This window comes from Schistocerca serialis, chromosome 8 (assembly GCF_023864345.2).
Source record: "Schistocerca serialis cubense isolate TAMUIC-IGC-003099 chromosome 8, iqSchSeri2.2, whole genome shotgun sequence".
Taxonomy (NCBI): Eukaryota; Metazoa; Arthropoda; class Insecta; order Orthoptera; family Acrididae; genus Schistocerca; species Schistocerca serialis.
The window spans coordinates 306,910,828-306,933,009 of record NC_064645.1 but is presented as its reverse complement, the minus strand read 5'-3'; the positions used below and the strand labels follow the sequence as shown (position 1 = coordinate 306,933,009).

At 46.5% G+C, this 22,182-nt stretch overlaps 1 protein-coding gene across 3 annotated transcripts in view; it reads left to right on the top strand.

The window, feature by feature from the left end:
- Positions 1–22,182, top strand: part of LOC126416572 (nidogen) — a 346,239-nt gene that overhangs the window by 169,148 nt on the left and 154,909 nt on the right. The gene's annotated exons all lie outside the window — the stretch shown is intronic.

The following is a 22,182-nucleotide window of genomic DNA, read 5'->3' as shown; positions in this document are numbered from 1 at the left end:
CTGTGACCTCTCTAACAGGAAATCACAGATCCAGTCACATAACTAAGACGATATTCCATAAGCACACAATTTCACTACGAGGCGCATGTGTGGTACGGTGTCAAAAGCCTTCCGGAAATCCAGAAATATGGAATCGATCTGAAATCCCTTGTCAATAGTACTCAACACTTCGTGTGAATGATTATTGATGGCGAAGTAGTGTATCCACGCTGAAGTAAAAAAGAAGTGATCATTGGAAAAAGGACATAGACTAGGAATACACAAGGGTATGGCAGTAAATCGACAGAAGAGCTAGGCAAAGCTACCATTGTCGCAGCTCGCCCATTTATCTACATATCTGTACGAGCTTATCTTTGGGTGAAGGCATCAGTGAGTGGCAAGAAGTAAAACTGCCTCTCTGGTCTCAACACCGGGACCCGCGCGAAGATTGTTTTAGTACAGCCGAGTGCCTGAGATCCCAGTACGTTGGCCTCTCAGCTGAAGCGAGCTGCGTTTCTTGCAGCACGTGACGTACCGCTCTGGCCTCCGTACACACGTGTGCGGAAGCATTAGCTACGGCGGGCGGAAGCGGCTGCAACACATTTACCAGTCCAATGTCTGCTCTCTGCTCCTCTCTCTCCTAGGCGCGATCTTGAATCAAGGGCAGCTTCTTGCGTTATCAAATCGCACTTTGTGACCACCATCGTCTTTACTCAGCATTAAACTGATGTCTTGCGCTGTTCAGTATGGGCTGCAATCCGGTATAATATTCAAGAAAGGGAATAGGAGTAACCCATTGAATTACAGACCCATATCACTGACCTCAATTTGCAGTAGGACTTTGGAGAATATACTGTGCTCGAACGTTATGAATCACCTTGTAGAAAATGACTTATTCATACATAACCAACACGGATTCAGAAAATATCGTTCTTGTGCAACACAGCTAGTTCTTTACTCTCAGGAAGTAATGAGTGCTGTCCACAAGGGATCTCAGATCGATTCCATATTCCTAGTTTTCCAGAAGCCTTTTGATACCGTTACTCACAAGCGACTATTAATCAGATTGCGTACATATGGACTATCGTCTAAGTTGTGTGACTGGATTCGTGATTTCCTCTCAAAATGGTGGTTCAAATGGCTCTGAGCACTATGGGACTCAACTGCTGAGGTCATTAGTCCCCTAGAACTTAGAACTAGTTAAACCTAACTAACCTAAGGACATCACAAACATCCATGCCCGAGGCAGGATTCGAACCTGCGACCGTAGCGGTCTTGCGGTTCCAGACTGCAGCGCCTTTAACCGCAAGGCCACTTCGGCCGGCTGATTTCCTCTCAGAGAGGTCACAGTTCGTAATGATGGACGGTAAATCATCGAGTAGAACAGAAGTGACATCTGGCCTGTTCCTGATTTACATAAATGATCTACGTGATAATCTGAGCAGACCCCTTAGATTGTTTGCAGATGACGATAAATTTACCGTCAAGTAAAATCATCAGACGATCAATTCCAATTACAAAATTATTTAGAGAAAATTTCTGTATGGTGCGAAAAGTGGCAATTGGCACTAAACAAAGAAAAGTGCGAGGTCATCCACGTGGGTACTAAAAGAAATCCGATAAATTTTGGGTATACGATTAATCGCACAAATCTAAGGGCTGTCAATTCGACTAAATACCTAGGAATTACAATTACGAGCCACTTAAATTGGAAAGACCACATAGATAATATTGTGGGGAAGGCGAATCAAAGACTGTGCTTTGTTGGCAGAACACTTAGAAGGTGCAACAAACCCACAAAAGAGACAGCCTACATTACACTTGTCCGTCCTCTGCTGGAATATTGCTGGGCGGTATGGGATCCTTACCAGATAGGATTGACGGAGGACATCTAAAAAGAGCAAGAAGGGCATCTCGTTTCGTGACATCACGCAATAGGGGTGTGAGTGTCACTGATATGACACGCGAGTTGGGGTGGCAGTCACTGAAACAAAGGCGATTTTCTTTGCGGCGAGATCTATCTACGAAATTTCAATCTCCAACTTTCTCTTCCGAATGCGAAAATATTTTGTTGACAGCCACCTACGTAGGGAGAAATGGTCATAATAAAATAAGAGAAATCAGAGCTCGAACGGAAACACTTAGGTGTTCCTTTTTACCACGCGCCATTCGAGAATGGAATGGTAGAGAAGTAGTATGAAAATGGTTCGTAGAACCCTCTGCCAAGAAATTAAGTGTGAATTGCTGATTAACCATGTAGATGTAGATATCACGGTATTACTAGGTAGCCCTGTTGGTCACAGTTACGTAATATCATTTTATTGCTGAATGGGTAAGCACGGTACCTCGAAGGGTCGTAGTTTGCTCAGTTTAGCAGTTTCTTCTTCTTCTTTCGTTTAATTAAATAAGTTAGCCTTACAATTTCTCAAATACTCCTTCATCTGCTCCCCTTTACCTTTCCTCTCTCCTATTGTCTGTTTCATCCTTGTCCTTTTGGAACTGCTTTGTCTTGAGAACCGTTCCAGCCCGTAACTTCTTTACACCATTTTTATCTGTCTTCAGTTTCTCGATTATTTAGGCCAGTTTCTTCTATGTGTTCTTGGATTTACAGTTTATATTTTTAAAATTCACTTGGCTCGCTGGCTAAGGGGCATCTGTAGACAAAAAATCCAAAAGTTGGAATTCAATACTCAGTCGGGCCACAGAAATTTTTTTCCAAACGTCTGAAAGCATCCCATTTGTGTCCATCGAGTTCAGCTCAGGCGAACTTGGTGGCCGAGATACAGGCATGTGTTCACTACCATGCTCCTCAAACTATTGTAGAACGATTCTGGCCTTGTGAAATATACTCCTATCCCGTTGGAAGACTCCATCGCCATCGGGGAGGACATAAAGCATGAAGGGACGCAGGTCCGCAATAATGTGCACGTGGTCGACAGCTGTCACGGTACCTTCGATTACCACCACAAGTCTCATGGAAGCCAAGGTGAATGTCCCCCATAGCATAATATTGCCCCTTGGCCTACATCCGCAGTGCAGAGAACATTCGGGCAACCATTCGTCTGGATAAAGGCGTATCCCGACACCACCGCCGATCTGGTGTAACAAGAAGCGTAATTCATCCTACCGTGCGACACGTTTCCATTCATCCGCGACTCTATCTCCATGATTCAGGACCCACTGCAATCGTAACTGGGTGAACATCGCATTCTGTCTTGAGATCTGCCACAGATCGCCATCAGCAATTTAAAGAGCAAGCAAGCGTTCAACATCAACGTTCTATGATGAGTCATGGACGTCCAACATGTCATCTACTCGTGGTTTAATTGTCGTCCAGGACCTTTGCATAGGTGCTTGCGACATTAGTAGAAAAACTGCCGACCAGCTAGCCGTTTCCGAGCTGCCCGTTTCCAGGCGCGGATCGTAACAGTATGTGAACATTATCTGTGCTAGTGGATTGTTCCATCTGCGCCATTTATTGTCGCTAGAAGGATCAGTCATTCGACTATGCTCTGCTCCTCTTACATATGATTATTCAGCTCCTCCTAATGATGTAGTTTTATTCAACTCTCAAAGTTATATCAGGTCTTCAAAACTACGCGTGAAATTTTCATATTTTATCGCCCCCTAAGCTCACACTAAAAAAAATGAACAGGAAATTTTTGTAAGAAATTTAATGCAGTTAAATTTTATACCGGGCGTTCGCCTGCATAGCTGAGTGGTGACGTGTTTGCTTACCATGCAGCGGACCCGGGTTCAGTTCCCGGGTGGGATGGAGATTTTCTCCGCTCGTGGACTGTGTGTTATGTTGTCCTCATAATCATCATCCCCGACACTCAGGTCGCCCCGTGTGGCGTCACTTGAAATAAGACTGCAACTTGGGGCCTCCCGGACATCAATGCCACACGATCATTTCATTTCATTTTTTGTACCGGGCTACGTTTTCGCTGGAGGCCATGGTTTTCGGGTTATTCAAGAAAAACGTATTCAAACGCACCTCTACCCCCACAATCACCCCTCACCAGTCACGGCTTTTAATATCTTCTTCTTGGCACTTCCTCCTACCACTGTACAAAAATTTCCGACTACACGAACTATTCCCAATCTTTGACTATTTTTGTTCTCTATTGATTGGGCTATAACGCCACCATCATAGTCGACTACTTTGTTAACGTTATTAATTTAAATGTGCCCGTGAGGTTAATGAATTAAAAAAGACTGTTGTAAACTTTACGCTAAAAATAATTACGTTGACAATTTGATCCAAAATTAACCCTTACGACCACAGTAGTTTCGTAGTCAAAGGACCTGACGAATACGATGCAATGTTTTATTCACAACATAGTTAGGACAAATTTACACAATCTTCAATTTTACAAAATGAGATTTTCACTCTGCAGCGGAGTGTGCGGTGGTATGAAACTTTCTGGCAGATTAAAACTGTGTGCCGGAACCTTTGCCTTTCGCGGGCAACTGCTCTATCAACTTTTTTTTTATTTTCCATAAAGATTACTCTGTTAAAAGGAACATGTAGATCATTTCATGGTATAGTATGTGCATTACATATTGAGCGGTGAGAGAAGCGTGAGGTTCATTATCAGTTGTCAAATGTGCACACCGACTGCACCCGGCACATCCCAACTGCGTGGGGGGTCGTGGAAGACTGCCTGAAGATAGTTGGCAAAGGTTTTCCGATAGTGTGACCATCTATGAACCTCATTGTGGGCTTGCTGCAAGAAATACCAAAAGTCAAGTCGCGACTTGGCAGCATCCCCATAGAGGTGCGCGATCGTCCAACCTTTGACCCAGATGATCGACTGTGATTTAGTCGCCGGAAAGTAGTCACTCTCCGGATGTAAGAGGAAGCAGGTGTAATGTGTTGCGGGGTCACACGGAGGTAGCAAGCCACCATCTGTCTTCCTAGGAGCCATACGTCCTCCACCGCGATACAAGTTAAGCGGTGATGGTCGTCATCCACTTGGCGACATTTCGGGCATAGTGGAGTGTCCACTAGTCCAATTGCAAGGAGCCGTTGGTTGGTGTTGAACTTGCCACAGGCGACAGAGAACCACAGTGCCCGAACGAAGGTAGGAAGGAATTTTTGGTGCACATGTCTCCAAACCTTCGGCCAATGCAACTTGGGGTGTTTGAGTTCAATGACATTACGACTTATCCGTCGTAGCAGCCAAACATAAAAATCCTTCGCGCATGGCGGTCTCGTGCGCGGAAGCTCGTCTCTGATATAACTAAGTTCCACGATAAATGTTGAGACATGGGCAAAATGTGGCGTAATGTTGCCCACCGCCACCGGAGGTGTAAGGGACGCTGGAACTAGGAGATCCAGTAGGCGGGATGTAAGGGAATCACGCCCGCTACGCCATTGCTTGTACATCGTGGCTAGAAGGAGCGCCGTCGCTCGGCAGTGAACATTCGTAAGTCCGAGTCCCCCCTTGTCCGTAGGGAGCGTGAGCGTTGCGTATCGCACCTTGAGGGCGACCCAATCATCACAAAATAGCCTAGTGCCGATTGAAGTCGACGTCCGAGCGTGAGTGGTAGGGGCAGGATCTGCGAAATATGCACCATTCGAGAAACCACGTAAGTGTTCAGATATTCGACTCGCTGCAAAGGATCAAGGCGCCGTAGGAGATGTTGTGGGACCATGGTACGTGTTGTCTGTAAAATACGTCGGTAGTTAACTGCCGCAGTATGTTTTACAGATGAGGTAAAGTCTATGCCGAGATAGCGGAATCGTTGCACATAAGGAAACGGGCTGATGTCTTCCGGCGTAAGGCCCCTTCCAACCGGCATTGCTGCCGATTTGTTCATGTTCGCTGCACTACCCGCCGTCACACTGTGGTCCAACAACAGTTCAAGGACCGTCTTCACCTCTTCCTCAGAACGAACGAGCAGCAGGAGGTCGTCCGCATAGGCACGACATTTGAAGGTGTAGCCCCGCAGTTCCATCCCAGAAAGAGAATTTGTTAGCCTCCCAATAAATGGTTCCAACGCTATCGCGAACAGCAGCATCGAAAGAGGGCAGCCCTGGAGAATGGATCGTCGAATTTGAATGGGCCCTGCTAAACGCCCATTAACCTGTACCAAGGATTGTGCGCCCCCATAAATCCTTCTAATGACACCAGGAAAACGATCTGGAAATCCCATTTGTTCCAGTACAGCGTACAGATACACTCCTGGAAATGGAAAAAAGAACACATTGACACCGGTGTGTCAGACCCACCATACTTGCTCCGGACACTGCGAGAGGGCTGTACAAGCAATGATCACACGCACGGCACAGCGGACACACCAGGAACCGCGGTGTTGGCCGTCGAATGGCGCTAGCTGCGCAGCATTTGTGCACCGCCGCCGTCAGTGTCAGCCAGTTTGCCGTGGCATACGGAGCTCCATCGCAGTCTTTAACACTGGTAGCATGCCGCGACAGCGTGGACGTGAACCGTATGTGCAGTTGACGGACTTTGAGCGAGGGCGTATAGTGGGCATGCGGGAGGCCGGGTGGACGTACCGCCGAATTGCTCAACACGTGGGGCGTGAGGTCACCACAGTACATCGATGTTGTCGCCAGTGGTCGGCGGAAGGTGCACGTGCCCGTCGACCTGGGACCGGACCGCAGCGACGCACGGATGCACGCCAAGACCGTAGGATCCTACGCAGTGCCGTAGGGGACCGCACCGCCACTTCCCAGCAAATTAGGGACACTGTTGCTCCTGGGGTATCGGCGAGGACCATTCGCAACCGTCTCCATGAAGCTGGGCTACGGTCCCGCACACTGTTAGACCGTCTTCCGCTCACGCCCCAACATCGTGCAGCCCGCCTCCAGTGGTGTCGCGACAGGCGTGAATGGAGGGACGAATGTAGACGTGTCGTCTTCAGCGATGAGAGTCGCTTCTGCCTTGGTGCCAATGATGGTCGTATGCGTATTTGGCGCCGTGCAGGTGAGCGCCACAATCAGGACTGCATACGACCGAGGCACACAGGGCCAACACCCGGCATCATGGTGTGGGGAGCGATCTCCTACACTGGCCGTACACCACTGGTGATCGTCGAGGGGACACTGAATAGTGCACGGTACATCCAAACCGTCATCGAACCCATCGTTCTACCATTCCTAGACCGGCAAGGGAACTTGCTGTTCCAACAGGACAATGCACGTCCGCATGTATCACATGCCACCCAACGTGCTCTAGAAGGTGTAAGTCAACTACCCTGGCCAGCAAGATCTCCGGATCTGTCCCCCATTGAGCATGTTTGGGACTGGATGAAGCGTCGTCTCACGCGGTCTGCACGTCCAGCACGAACGCTGGTCCAACTGAGGCGCCAGGTGGAAATGGCATGGCAAGCCGTTCCACAGGACTACATCCAGCATCTCTACGATCGTCTCCATGGGAGAATAGCAGCCTGCATTGCTGCGAAAGGTGGATATACACTGTACTAGTGCCGACATTGTGCATGCTCTGTTGCCTGTGTCTATGTGCCTGTGGTTCTGTCAGTGTGATCATGTGATGTATCTGACCCCAGGAATGTGTCAATAAAGTTTCCCCTTCCTGGGACAATGAATTCACGGTGTTCTTATTTCAATTTCCAGGAGTGTAGTTTTGGCGCACTTTATCAAAAGCACTGTCAAAATCAACCGCCACCATCGCCGCTTTAAGCCGGCACTCCTCCGCCAGCGCTATCACATCACGGCATTCGCCAGTAGCTGTTTGCACATTCACCGATCCACCCGGTGTCGTCTGTTCGGGAGAGAGAACGCTACGAATTAACATACGACATCGGGACGCTAGCAACCGTGCAAAGATATTATAGTCGGCATTAAGCAGGGTGATGGGGCGATAATGTGTGACCGTAATTCCTGGCTTCGGTTTATGTACTGGCACCAAGAGGCCTTCCATAAAAGCCGGTGGAATAGGTGCATCGGAATTAAACATCTCGTTGTACATTTCCGTCCATCGCGGTGCCATTTCGTTGCGAAATTCTGGATAAAATTCGGCAGGAAGTCCATCAATGCCTGGGGACCGATTCAACGCACCCTTTGCGATCGCATCATGTACTTCCTCACAGCTAATGGCTTCCAGTAAGGTTCCCGCGGCTTCCACCGTCAGTGTACGGGAGACGTATGTGGCTATACGTTCGAGGTCATCGACAGGGGCTGTTTCTTCCCGATAGATGTGTTGGTAATGGTCGACGAATGCAGAGACAATGTCCGCTTGACGCGTCACTCTTCGGTCTTCGCGGGTAATTAATTCCCGTACCAAAACGCGACGTCGGTGCTTTCGTTCATTCGCGACGTGGTGCATGGAAGGAATCTCGTGCATTATCGTATCGTGACATCTGGCGCGCACCATGGTTCCCTGAAGATGTTTCCGAGCTAAAGCCACTAGTTTAGCTTTTATCCTTTTGCGTTCGATCCAGATGTCCTGCCCCGGCGGACCATCATCCAGGTCGCGCAGCGCTGCAAAATAAAAGTCGTTCGCACGGCGGCGCCATTCTGCCATCTCCCTGCTATATGAGATGAACGTACGGCGAAGCGCGGGTTTAGCATAAGTCAGCCACCAATCAAGCATCGTCGCATACCTTCCAACCCTTCGCTCGCACATCGTCCATGTCTCAAGGAACCGTTGCCGGCATTCAGGATCTTGTAGATATTGAATGTTTAATTTCCACGGGGCCTTACTGTTCCACACCTCTCTACGGGGAAGAAGCACCGTTCAGATGTAAGCGCTGTGATGGGAAAATGCCAGTGGCCAGTGTTCCGCTTCCTGGACATCATTTGCATGAGCCCGTGAGATATAAATGCGATCTAACCTGCTCGCCGAATGACTTGTCACATAGGTGTATCCCGGTGCATCTCCATGTCGTAATTCCCACGTGTCACTAAGTACAAGGTCGTTGACTACGATTCGCAACTCCTGGCTGATGTTTACTTGCGGCCATTGGTCTTTCTGGCTGAGAACACAGTTGAAATCTCCACCAATTATTACACATTCATAACGTCCATGGAATAGTGGGGCAATGTCTTCTGCATAAAATCGCGCTCTTTCACGCCGCCGATTGTTTCCCGACGGTGCATAAAGATTGATGATGCGTGTCCCAGACGTCGTGAAAGCCATTCCCCTGGCCGACGGAAGATAACACACGTTTTCCACTGGGAAGCCATCTCGCACGTAAACTGCCACCCCACTCCCATTGTGATCTCCATGTGACGAATAGGATTGGTAGCCTGCGATGTATGGGAGTGCAGCTATGTGGACTTCCTGCAGCAAAGCAATATCCACATCAGATGCCCAAATCGTTTCCTTCAGTAGGTGTATTTTGGCCGGTGAACGCACGTCATTTATATTTAACGCCGCAATACGGTTCGCATGGCGTTGAATCCCACTCTGTCGAGGCGCAACAACATCTCCCTGCATCGGCGCTGGGGGCTGAGTTAGAAGATGTTCTCTCGCACCTCTCCCTTCACCTTCAGCAATTATTAGGCCGTCTTCGTGGGTGCCGGCTGCCTCTGTATGACGTCCGGCGCCTCCTCAATATCCTCATACCACATCTTTGCAGGCAGTGATACATTCGTGTCCATAGCCACAGCATCTGCGTCTGGAGAGCCAACTGGTTGTGATTCCTCTTCAGCATCACCACGTCCTGGTACCGTCAATGTGACAGACCGCTGCGGGTCTGATCGAACAGTTTCCATTGCCTCATCCTGTTTCGTAGAGGCTGTTGTGTCGTCTTGGTCCACAGGCACATCGTCGTCGGGGCAAGGGGAGTCATCCCTAGGAGATGTCGTGCGACGACGCCGTTTCCTCCTTTTCGGGGAACGTTGTTTGCGTGATCTTCCTTCCGTGTCCCCAGATTGTAGGGAATCACGGCTGCCCGACAGAAAAGCATCCGTAGGAACTGGAAGTGTTTCGAGTCCCATCGTTGTACTTGGCAGGAGTTCGGTCGAAAACGATGTTGTCGTCACAGAGTGCGTTCCAGACGGAACAGCATCCGTAGTGGCTGGAACTGCTTCGTGTACTATCGGTGTGCTTGGTGGGAGTTCGGTCTCATCTGATGTTGTCACCGTAGATTGTATGCTCGATGGAGCAGCATCCTCTGTCATCCCGACGTCTGCTACAAGGTTTCGGAGAGTGCCATCTTGATTTTCCACCGGGGCTGTGTCCTTACGGTCATTAGCGGACGCAGTGAGGGCTTTGGCATAGGTGATCGGTAGTACTGTCATCGCCGGCGTCGGCTCCCGCACATCTGAAGGCAGTTGCGTAATCCGCCGTTGCATACAGTTCGACCTGAGGTGTCCCTCCTGGCCACATCCAGAACATGTACATGGTTGACCATCGTAAATAACCACCGCCCGACAACCACCAATTGTCAGATAGGACGGTACATGCTTCTGAAGATCAATAGTGATCTGTCGCACTCCGTTAAGAACGGGGTACGTGGCGAATTGTGTCCAGCGTTCTGCTGTGTGACCATGTACCGTGCCGTATGGCTTAAAAGCCTCGATAACTTCGTCAAATGGCAGCTCAAAAACACGTTTGTCCGTACACCCAGACCAGCATGTTCTACAGTTACCGTGCCGACATTCCCGTCACTATGGCAAAATCGGAAACATGTTTTTATCGCCTATAGAATTCTCTCACACGCCGCGTCATTTACCATCTTAACATACACCGTGGGACTAACGATGGACAGGTGAATTCCGACAATATCGTTTGGCGGTATCTTGACGTCCTCTCGAATGAATCGTTCCACTGCTAAAGCCTTTGGTCGTTCGTAGTCTTTGCAGAAATTGAATTGTAATGTAGTTTTCCTGTACTTGTTCGCCATGATCGTTGTTACTAGCCAGCGCGCAGACGAAGTCCACGAGTAAACAAACACTCGCACACGCCGCACAGGCGGAAGTATCGGACCTTCGCTTCGCACGGCCGCTAGCGCCGAACTGTCCCAAGCATGACTCGCGACCCACCACGACCGCCAGACGAGGTACTGGTGGAATTAAAGCTGTGAGGACGGGTCGTGAATCGTGCTTGTGTAGCTCAGTTGGTAGAGCAGTTGCCCGCGAAAGGCAAAGGTCGCCAGTTCGAGTCTCGGTCCGGCACACAGTTTTAATCTCCCAAAAAGTGTCAATTTTACAATTTGTAAGTACTCGACTGAGTCTGTGACGAAATAAGGCATGTCAGTGACGTCCAAAACAAGTCGAATGTGGGGAGCAGTCCCAAATGTTTGTACAGTGGTGGGAGGGAGTTTCATGAACAACATCCTAGAAATCCTGACCGTTGGGGGATGAGTATGGGAGCAGAGGTGCGTTTGAACTTTGAAGGTTACTTTTGTACCTTTTCTTGAATAACTCGAAAACTAAGGTCTTTAGTGAAACGCATTGCAGTAAAAAATTTTGACTAGATTAAACTTCCTCCAAAAAATTACTGTTCTTTTTTTTCTGACTAATGAGATGCGCGTAGCGAGCGAGAAAATATGAAAATCTTACCCGTGGTTTTTGAAGGCTATGTATAACATCGTGGGTTGCATAAAACGACATCGGTGGGGGCAACTGAATCACCCTGCATACTTCGACATCGGTAGGGGTAACTGAATCACCCTGCATACTTTCCTTACCACACCACGTATCTGCAACGTCACCAGGCAGCACTGAGTCTCTCACAGGGTGGAGGTCAAAATTTCATGGTTATTCATACTACCTAACAAAAAAGTGAGGTACCGAAAAGACATTGTCGGATGTCAATATAGCCTCGTACAAGTATACACCATCAGCAAGTCAGGAAATGATTAGAGTTGCAATTCTCTGTGACTCGCAGAATGGCCACCACAGTGCATTACTGTTGGATATGTTTAGTGTTGTTACCAGACCTGGTAGGGTTTATGAGGGACGTGTACAGCATCAGATGTTGAGTGATCACTGTGAAAGACATGGAGCTGCCGCGTGATACAGTGTTATCAGAACTTCACAGGGTGTGAAAGAGGCCTTAATGTGGGTCTCCATTTGACTGGCTGGACTAATCATGCAGTATCCACTTTTGTAAGGCATTTAGACGTCACAGTACTCTGATGTTGGACTGCATGGTAGCGTGAGAGCTTACATATGCGTCGTCAAAATTCCGGTTGACGACGTCTGTCCGCCACAAGTGAGGATTGCCGTGTTGTGCATCAAGCATATCTACGCCTGCCATCTGAGAACGAGTAAGAGACTCACTCCAATATTCTGTGTCATCGCACACCATTGTGTGTAGATTAGCATCGGTTGGACTAGGGTATTACCGTCGCATGCGAAGGCTGCCGTTAACATCACAACACAAACGGCTGCATTTTGAGTGGTACCGTGACCGGGAATCACCGATTGCTGATGAATGGCGTCCCACTGTGTTCAGTAGTGAATCGCGGTTCCGCACTTCCCAGGATGACCATCCTCGGCGATTATGGAGGCGCCCTGGGGAGATGGTTCAAGTGGCTCTGAGCACTATGGGACTCAAATTCTGTGGTCATCAGTCCCCTAGAACTTAGAACTACTTAAACCTAACTAACCTAAGGACGTCACACATATCCATGCCCGAGGCAGGATTCGAACCTGCGACCGTAGCAGTCCCGCGGTTCCGGACTGCGCGCCTAGAACCACTAGACCACCGCGGCCGGCTCCCTGGGGAGAGATGTTATTCAATCTGTATACTGAGCAAGCAGTAAAGGAAACAAAAGAAAAATTTGGAGTAGGTATTAAAATCCATGGAGAAGAAATAAAAACTTTGGGGTTCGCCGATGACATTGTAATCCTGTCAGAGACAGCAAAGGACTTGGAAGAGCAGTTGAACGGAATGGATATAAGATGAACATCAACAAAAGCAAAACGAGGATAATGGAATGTAGTCGATTCAAGTCGTTTGATGCTGAGGGAATTAGATTAGGAAATGAGGCACTTAAAGTAGTAAAGGAGTTTTGCTATTTGGGGTGCAAAATTACTAATGATGGTCGAAGTAGAAAGGATATAAAATGTAGACTGGCAGTGGCAAGGAAAGCGTTTCTGAAGAAGAGAAATTTGTTAACATCGAGTATAGATTTAAGTGTCAGGTAGTCGTTTCTGAAAGTATTTGTATGGAGTGTAGCCATGTATGGAAGTGAAATATGGACGATAAATAGTTTGAAGAAGAGAACAGAAGCTTTCGAAATGTGGTGCTACATAAGAATGCTGAAGATTAGATGGGTAGATCACATAACTAATGAGGAGGTATTGAATAGAATTGGGGAGAAGAGAAGTTTGTGGAACAACTTGACAAGTAGAAGGGACCGGTTGATAGGACATGTTCTGAGGCATCAGGAGATCACAAATTTAGCATTGGAGGGCAGCGTGGAGGGTAAAAATCGTAGAGGGAGACCAAGCAGATTCAGAAGGATGTAGGTTGCAGTAGGTACTGGGAGATGAAGAAGCTTGCACAGGATAGAGTAGCATGGAGAACTGCATCAAACCAGTCTCAGGATTGAAGACCACAACAACAACAAGTGGGGAGAGGTACCATTCGTACAATGTTTCGGGGAGGCACAGCAGTGTTAAGGCCAGTTGACACTGGCTTCACGGCACCGACACGTCGAGGTGTATACACACTGTCCGTCACGTCACGCCACGTCAAGTCAATGAAGGTCACGTGATATCAACTCGCATAGCTGTCCGCAGCTTTTTTTTTTCTTTTTTTAGCAGGAATTGCGATCTTCGCAAGGTGATTTTCAACTGTTTTAACGAGTGAAGTGCACATACACGACATGGTAGCCTACATACATGGATGCTAGAGTCCACATTTGTACGAAAATGACATTTATTGGACTCAAATGGTTTGCTGCTTGCAGGGATTGCGTGTTTATTAGAGAAAAAAGAAGACAGATGTGCAAAACAATACAAAAAAGAGTATGGGTCCGAAAAATATCATTATGTGGTACAAAAAGAGAATTTCGCACGCTGTAAAGGATCTCGAGGAAGAGAAATCTTTATTTTGTATTTTAGAAAGTCGAACTATCAGTTTTTTCATTTGTTACGTCAAATTGCACCCAGAATCACTAAAAGGAACACAGTGCTACGAGCTGTCATCACATACCGTGAAAAATTGGTTTGCTTTAGGCTAAGTTTAGTTGCTAGCCCAGTGCAAATTTTTGTGCAATAGTTATATCTCCTTCAATACCTTTCGCTTCAAGATTTATAGGTTTTCTTTAAGTTTTGTATTTGGCTTTTAACGGTTCAAGTTTCTTATTTTTACTTGTATTATCTAGTAAACCACTTAAATACTGACCACTGATGCTTGCAAAACTGTTTCACACACAATCTAGAGATCTACTTAACATTAAATAAACGCGTCACAAACGCATATTTAAACAAACAATTTGCAATGTCTGAAGGTTCAGTCCATTTCTTTACAAAACGCTATAAATGCCTGACATCATACAGATAAATTACACTTATTAATTAACCTAGTTCTATCCACAATACATCATTCACCCCAGCTTGCAGCCATACCTCAATGCATTTCATTGCAAAATACTAAATATCGTTCCGGTATGTATAAAAATCCTCTTTATAATTGTAGTAGAGGGCAAGTAATTTAGTACTCTCATGTCGTACAATTAACACTGCTGCCTCACTGTTTCAATGAATCTTTCCTCATTTATTATAAATTTTAATAAAGGAAATAACGAAACGAAGCAATTTATAACAAATAACGAACAAAAAACAAATTATGTTGGCCGTGGAAACCACAACGAAGTGAAACATGAGATCTGCACATGGCCCTGTATTGTGAGGAAATGAGCTTGGGGGTCACATGATCAACAATGGACGGATGACGTCAGTCTTTACGAGTTCTGTGTTGAAAGTATTAAGTCACTAGCTCTTCGGGAAATGATTGTTGTAAACACAGTGCTCTTAGCCAAATACTAGGCAAGAAAGCGAGTTAGTATTGTGCTGTCATCAATTTCTGACCTGTGTTGAAAGTTTCAAATGTCTACCTCATCGAGAAGTTAGTTTAAAATCAACTGCAAAAAATATACCGAACAAACAGCCAAGAATGCAACCTAATAAAAATGCATTAAATTTATGGAAAAAATATTAGGAGTTTTACTACCCGTCGGCAACGAGGCAGTTAGAGAAGGCCCACAAGCTCGTATTACGAGGGAAAGAATTGGCTGTGCCCTTTCAAAGGAGTCATCCCGACGTTTGCCTTAAGCGATTTAGGGAAATCACGGAAAACGTAAATAAGGACGGGCGAATGAGAGATTTGAACAGTCTTCCTCCCGAATGCGAATCCAGTGTATTACCACTGCGCCACCACGTCGGTCCCATAATATTATTCTGGCCAGCGGGTGTGCAGGAGAAACGGAAGCAAAATCTGGCACCCTCCAAGCAACCGTAATGGGTTCAAATGGTTCAAATGGCTCTGAGCACTATGGGGGACAACTTCTGAGGTCATTAGTCCCCTAGAACTTAGAAGTACTTAAACCTAACTAACCTAAGGACATCACACACATCCATGCCCGAGGCAGGATTCGAACCTGCGACCGTAGCGGTCTCGCGGTTCCAGACTGCAGCGCCTAGAACCGCACGGTCACTTCGGCCGGCAACCGTAATGGGAATATCCTCGATCAGGCTCGGCTCTTAATTAAAGGCTGTCAGACGGAGCCGCCCCAAAACAAATATTAAAATAAATTTGTCAAATACGTATTGCAGAATTTAAATTATCAGGCGTTTAGGTAATGCCGGTCAATGTTTTTAGAACTGTTGGCATGTGACGTCATGCGATGTTTTTCAGACAGGTCGTATCTAGTCTTTTAAGGGTGCACCTTAAAATCCCGCTTAGCTCTGTGTAACAGAGGTTTGGAGGCGTGGTTTCCTCATAATACAGCTCTTTTGGGAGTCCCGAGGGCTCTGGTGTTCCAGCCTAAGGGTGTCCTACCAACCTGCACACAATCTTCACGTTCAATTGCTTACGTCAAAAGATAATGAACAGAGTTGCTGAAAATTCGCTACCAAATCAATGTCCCTGTATATCTCTATTGTGCTTCGACGCGTCTTGAAACGACATTTAGTATAACTGTTTTGGTAGTGTGTTAGACAGTTGTTACGTTTCTGCCATTGGCTGTTCTATCCACCGCTAGAGTAAGTTAGCAAATAAATGTCTCGCCAGAGTGCACGAGGGTAGGAAGTGTACGTATCACCATCTAACGTGAGCTTCACGAATGATTAGAGGTAAAAGCGCTCGAAATATACCTCTTGCGCGAAATATGTCGCGTTACTTTAGTTTCCATGCTTGCTGACTGGGCTATGTGCGTTGTTAGTAAGTTTCTTTTTTTGAGTGTATCATGCACGAGTTTATGGGTTTTACTTTCCTGAATAACAGCTGCATACCACGCGTTCGGAAACAACCCAATATGAATTCAGTGCGCAGTTTATCACATCAAATTTTGGAACATGCGGAACTTGGTGCGCCCATATGCGATGTAAACATGAATCAAGAACAAAAACAGTATAAATCAAGAAAGGGTATACACGCTGTTTTAACGGAGCAATGTAAAATGCAGTTGAGTGACTGTGTGCGCTTTATCACTTAAAATGCGTATTTTTGTAATACATAAGTGTAACTACGACAGATATGGTCTCTACATTTCCATGGCGGTTACTTAGGTCAGCCAATCAGAGCACTAGATCCGTGACGTAATTGAAACCACTGTTTCGTCACGCGAACTCATAAACACAAAAACATTAAATGTCAGAAGTATATGAAAATACCAAACACTATAAGCATGGTAACGAAGCCAACATAGACCGCATTAAAGATCTCCCCAAAACGTGTCTTTTAGTACGATTTGTTGTGGTAAACTGTAGGAAAATGTGATGTGGGATAAATAAACTATCTATAAATTTTATCTTGGCGTTAGCCCTTGATATACTTAGTAGCTAATCGTGAAACGGAAAGAAGGTTCAGTGTGTAAACATATGGATAGAGTATGATATTGTCCCCCCCCCCCCCCCCCCCCATCTCCTGCTCTCCTGAAGTCTTGGTTCTGGTGACAGACTGATATGTGGCGTAGCCCGAGGTCTTGTTAATTTCGATGGATAAATGTCGCAGTCTTCCCCAGAATGGAAACCACAAGTCGCATCTGTTCTCAATACATGAACGTACCACATAGTGTCCACAGCAATATAGATTGACGATGTTGTAACGTACGCGAAAGTATTGTTGTTCAGGAAACACTGAAAGGCCTGGGCAAAATTTGTTCGTCTCTGTAGCTTAGTGGTCAGCGCGTTTGTCTGCAGCGCGCAGGAGTCGAGCCGACTCTCAGTACTGCAAGGATTTTTTTTTTTTTTTTTTTTTTTTTGATGGGAGGTCTGGAACCGCTATACCAATAAACAGAAGGAAACTGAGGAGAGCGACTTGAATGACGAGTAACGGCTCCAACGTCTAGAAACCCGACATCGGGCGGGAGAGCTGTGTGCTGAACGCTCTCACCTTCACACCGCATCCAAGTGACGCCATTGGATTAGGATGATACGGCGATCGGACAGTCCCAGTTGGCAGCTCTAGACCAGACCACGAAGCTTTACTTTGCTTGGACAATATTTCCGCTCAGTGTAATGAACGGCAGCTCCCTTTAGAGGCGGGAAAAGGGAAAATATTGCTTAAAACAAAGAGTAAGAAGCCCATAATACCAGATTCCAAACATAATGATAAATATCTGAAGCACGTCACACAGGTCAAACGTTTCCGAGTAATTCTTAGAAGCGATATGAAATGTGACTATTACTGTCAGTGAGCAGGGAGGTCGCATGGAAGATTTGAATTTGCAGGACGGGTTCGCGAAAAACAGTGTGTGCCTGTTAAGCAAATCGCAAGCGAGACGCTATTGCAATTACGAGTAATTCTAGGATATTTTTTCAGCATTTGGAATCGTTATCGGGTACACATGACAACAGAAATAAACCAATTCATAAGGTGCTAGGATTATACAAAGTCTATATATACGATACTGTAACAGTATTGCTCGGAGAACTTAAATGTAAATCCTACGAAGAAAGGCTCCGTAATTCTCGCGAATTCTTGTTGGGTAAATTTAAAGAATCGATATTCGAAGAAGAACGCTGCAATATTGCTGCCGCTGTTATTTATCTCGCGTAGGGGTCACGAGAGTAATCTAACAGAGACTAAGGCACACAGACCGTCATTTTTTCTCGAACATAACGCGACTGGCACAGGACAGGAAACGTCTAACCTTAGAACAGAGTAGCCTCCGCAACGCACTGTGCAATTACTTGAGGAGCTTTTAACGCAGGTGTAGGTGTAAAAACGTAATGGAACCAGTATGCGCAGTAGAGTTCGGTTTGGAGTGAGGGCGTTGATCCGACGGCTTCACGGTGTAGTTACGCAGTCGTTAACGTGTTAAGGAAGGAGTGTGGTGGTCCGGAGATTGCTCGCAGCTGGCTGTACTCGGCTAACGGACGGCGTTTAACGCCTGCCAGCCACAACACGGAGTTCACCGGCTTTCCGTGGCGTCTGGCTAACGCATATCTCCAGCGACACAAAAATATTTATACGGGGTGAGGCACCTAAGACAGGGCGCACCAAATATATACAGAACGAATAAACATATGGAAGTGCTGTTTTCTCCAAGTTATAGCGAGCAATATGGCGAATTGTCTGACGTTAGCAAGTAATTTTTACTGCTTACGGTCGACGAGTTGCGACACGGACTTTTTTTTTTCTAGTGCCATTTGACAGAAGCTTTCTTATGTACAGGAGTCACCTGCGCTTTTGCACAGTCGCTTGGGACTTAGCTCTGGGCAAGAGATTCGCGATGAATGTAAGTTAGTACTCTTCGTAAAACCGATTTGGGATTCAATCCGGACCTGCTCTGGGCAAGAGATCCGCGATAAATGTAAGCTAAGTAAGGGGCCAATGCTGTAGAATACTCTTTGTAAAACAGAATTGGGATTCCATCCGGACCTGGCGACTTATTTGCTTTCAATTCTTTCAGTTGTTTCTCTACGCCAGGGATGCTGATTCAAATGGTTCAAATGGCTCTGAGCACTATGGGACTTAACATCTATGGTCATCAGTCCCCTAGAACTTAAAAATACTTAAACCTAACTAACCTAAGGAGAGCACACAACACCCAGCCATCACGAGGCAGAGAAAACCCCTGACCCCGCCGGGAATCGAACCCGGGAACCCGGGCGTGGGAAGCGAGAACGCTACCGCACGACCACGAGATGCGGGCGGATGCTTATTACTGTGTCCTCAATACGGGAGTCTGTGCGATAGTCAAACGACGGTATGTTTGTACAATGTATGTTTGCAGATGATGTCGTCGTTTACCGTCAGATAATGTCACCAGAATATCAGAAAAATAAAATAAAAAAATGATTTAGGAAAGATATCTGCATAGTGCTAAATGTGATTATTGACCCTAAACAATGAATGTGCTAAAAAGGCCGTTAATTTTGGTTACACGACGCTGACGAAAATTTAAAGTTTGTCGGTTCAACAGAATTCATAAGGTGAACTACTAATTTCGCCATCCGAGAAAGCGTCACAGATCGCAACAACACCTGAAGATGGTGGCAAGAAGTGGGGTCAGCGCATTACAAGGCGCAATTGATAACGCCCAACAACAGAGGCTAGGTGAGGCATTTTTAAGTGTATGCAGGAGACATTGGTGCGTATTATTAATTGCTGTGACGTAAATCTACATCTACATGACTGTTCTGTAAGTCAGTTAAGTGCCTGCCAGAGGGTTCATCGAACTACCTTCAGACCATTTCTCTACCGTTCCAGATTGGGCCAGTGCACCGGAAAAACGAACACTTAAATGTTTCGTACGATCTCTTGTTTTCTTATTTTATTAAGATCATCATTTCTTTCTCTATAGGTTGACGTGAACGAAAGGCGGTGATTGAAATTTCAGAAAAAGATCTCGCCGAAAAAAAAAAAACAAAAAAAACAACTTTGTTTTAATGATTGCCATCCCAACTCGTGTATCATATCCGTGACCCTATCTAGAATTTTGTTGAATTTTGGCATGTCAATATGCACTGGCTGGAAAAGTCGCAACACCAAGGAGTTGTGCGGTATACACGAAAGTTGGTGGGCCTGTTCCTACATCTGAAAGGTGACGTCTACTCGCGCCAATCGCATAAGAGTAGCGCTAGTAACGCCACTGTGAGGATGCAGATCATGTTTGCTTTAAATAAACGCTGTACTGGTCGTGAGCTTTAGTTACATTTGACATTGGACGTGGTGGTTAATGAAGACTGCCTTTAAGGCGACAAAGACGCCATTATGAACACCTTACGGAGCTTCAACGAGGTCGTGTAATGGGGCTACGAGAAGCTGGACGTTCCTTCTGCGATACTGCAGAAATATTTGGCAGGAAAGTAGCTAATATACGTGACTGCTGGCAGCAGTGGTGGCAGGAATGTACCGGGCCCCGGACGGCTACGTGGCACTACCGAAAGGGAAGCCCATCGTGTTCGGCGTATGGCTCTGGCGCATCGTACAGCGCCTGCAGCAGCGATTCGAGCAGCAGTTGGCACCACAGTGACACAACCAACTGTTACAAATCGGTTACTTCAAGGACAGCTCCGTGCCAGACGCCTTGTAGTGGTCATTTTACTGACCCCAAACCACCGCCATTTACGACTTCAGTGGTGTCAAGCGAGAGCTCATTGAACACCATGGTGGAGATCTGTTGTGTTTTCTGTTGAAAGCTGATTCGGCCTCAGTGCCAGTGACAGCCTTGCGTTGGTTAAAAGGAGGCCAGCTGAACGCCTGCAACCAGCCTGCCTGCGTGCTAGACTCACTGGACCTACACCTGGAGTTACAGTCCAATGTGCAATTTCATATGAAAGCAGGAGCAGTCTCGTGGTTATTCCTCGCACCCTGACTGCAAATTTGTGCGTCAGTCTGGTGATTCGACGTGTTGAGCTGTCATTCACGAACAGCCTTCCAGGTAGCGTTTTCCAACAGGAAAACACCCACACACCGCAGTTGCAACTCTAGCTCTACAGAGTGTCGACGTGTTGGCTTGGCATGCTCGATCACCAGATCTGTCTTCGGTATTGCAGTGCCTGACTTATTCTGATTACGATGCGAAGGCACTGCGGCGACTACAACCGCTGTGAAATACATTAAATGAATTCGCATTTGCGAATAAGGCCAACCATCAGCTGTAGAATGGAATGATGACAATGAAAATTTGGGCCAGACTGGGACTCGAACCCGGATTTCCCACTTAACTTGAGCGGTCGCCTTCCCATATTTCTTTCTTTCTTTTTGTTGATCTCATTTGTTCGTTGTATTTGCTCGGAGCGGACGCCCCATGACGTTTGTTCAAGTTCGTCGTTGATCCATTAACTCAATGTTTTTTTTTTTTTTTTTTTTTTTTTTTTTTTTTTTTTTTTTTTTTTTTTTTTACGGAGGGCAGGTAACCCACTGACCCAACACGCTGAGTTACCGTGCTGGTTACCATTTGGCTATCCGTGCACGACTTGCGGCCCGAGCCAAATTTCCATATGTCGTCAACCATGCATCTACGACCTGTACTCGAACATCCATTGCCGGCCGGTGTGGTCGAGCGGTTCTAGACGTTTCAGTCTGGAACCACGCGACCGCTACGGTCGTAGGTTCGATCCTGCCGCAGGCATAGATGTGTTATGTCCTTAGCTCGGTTTAAGTAGTTCTAAGTTCTAGGGGACTGATGACCTCAGATGTTAAGTCCCATAGTGCTCAGAGCCATTTGAACCATTCGAACATCCATTATATTCCTGTACAGGTCAGACGTTGTACTTGAAAGTCGCTTGCCGGGTATCGACAGATACATACGATATTGCAGTGCCTGTGTTATTCTGATTGCGATGCAATGTATGCATGCATGTTCATAGGAACGGGCACTGCCCTGACTACGTCCTTTATGAAGTATATTAAATGAATTTGCAATAGCGAATAAGGACAGCCATCAGCTGTAGAATTGGAGGAAGACAATGAAAATGGTAAAGCAATTGCTCGTGATAAGCGGGAAATCCGGGTTCGAGTCCCGGCCCGGCACAGATTTTCGCTGTCGTCATTCCATTCTACAGCTGATGGTTGTCCTTATTCGCAATTGCGAATTCATTTAATGTAGCTCTGTCTCCAGTGGAGCACGTTTGGGATATCG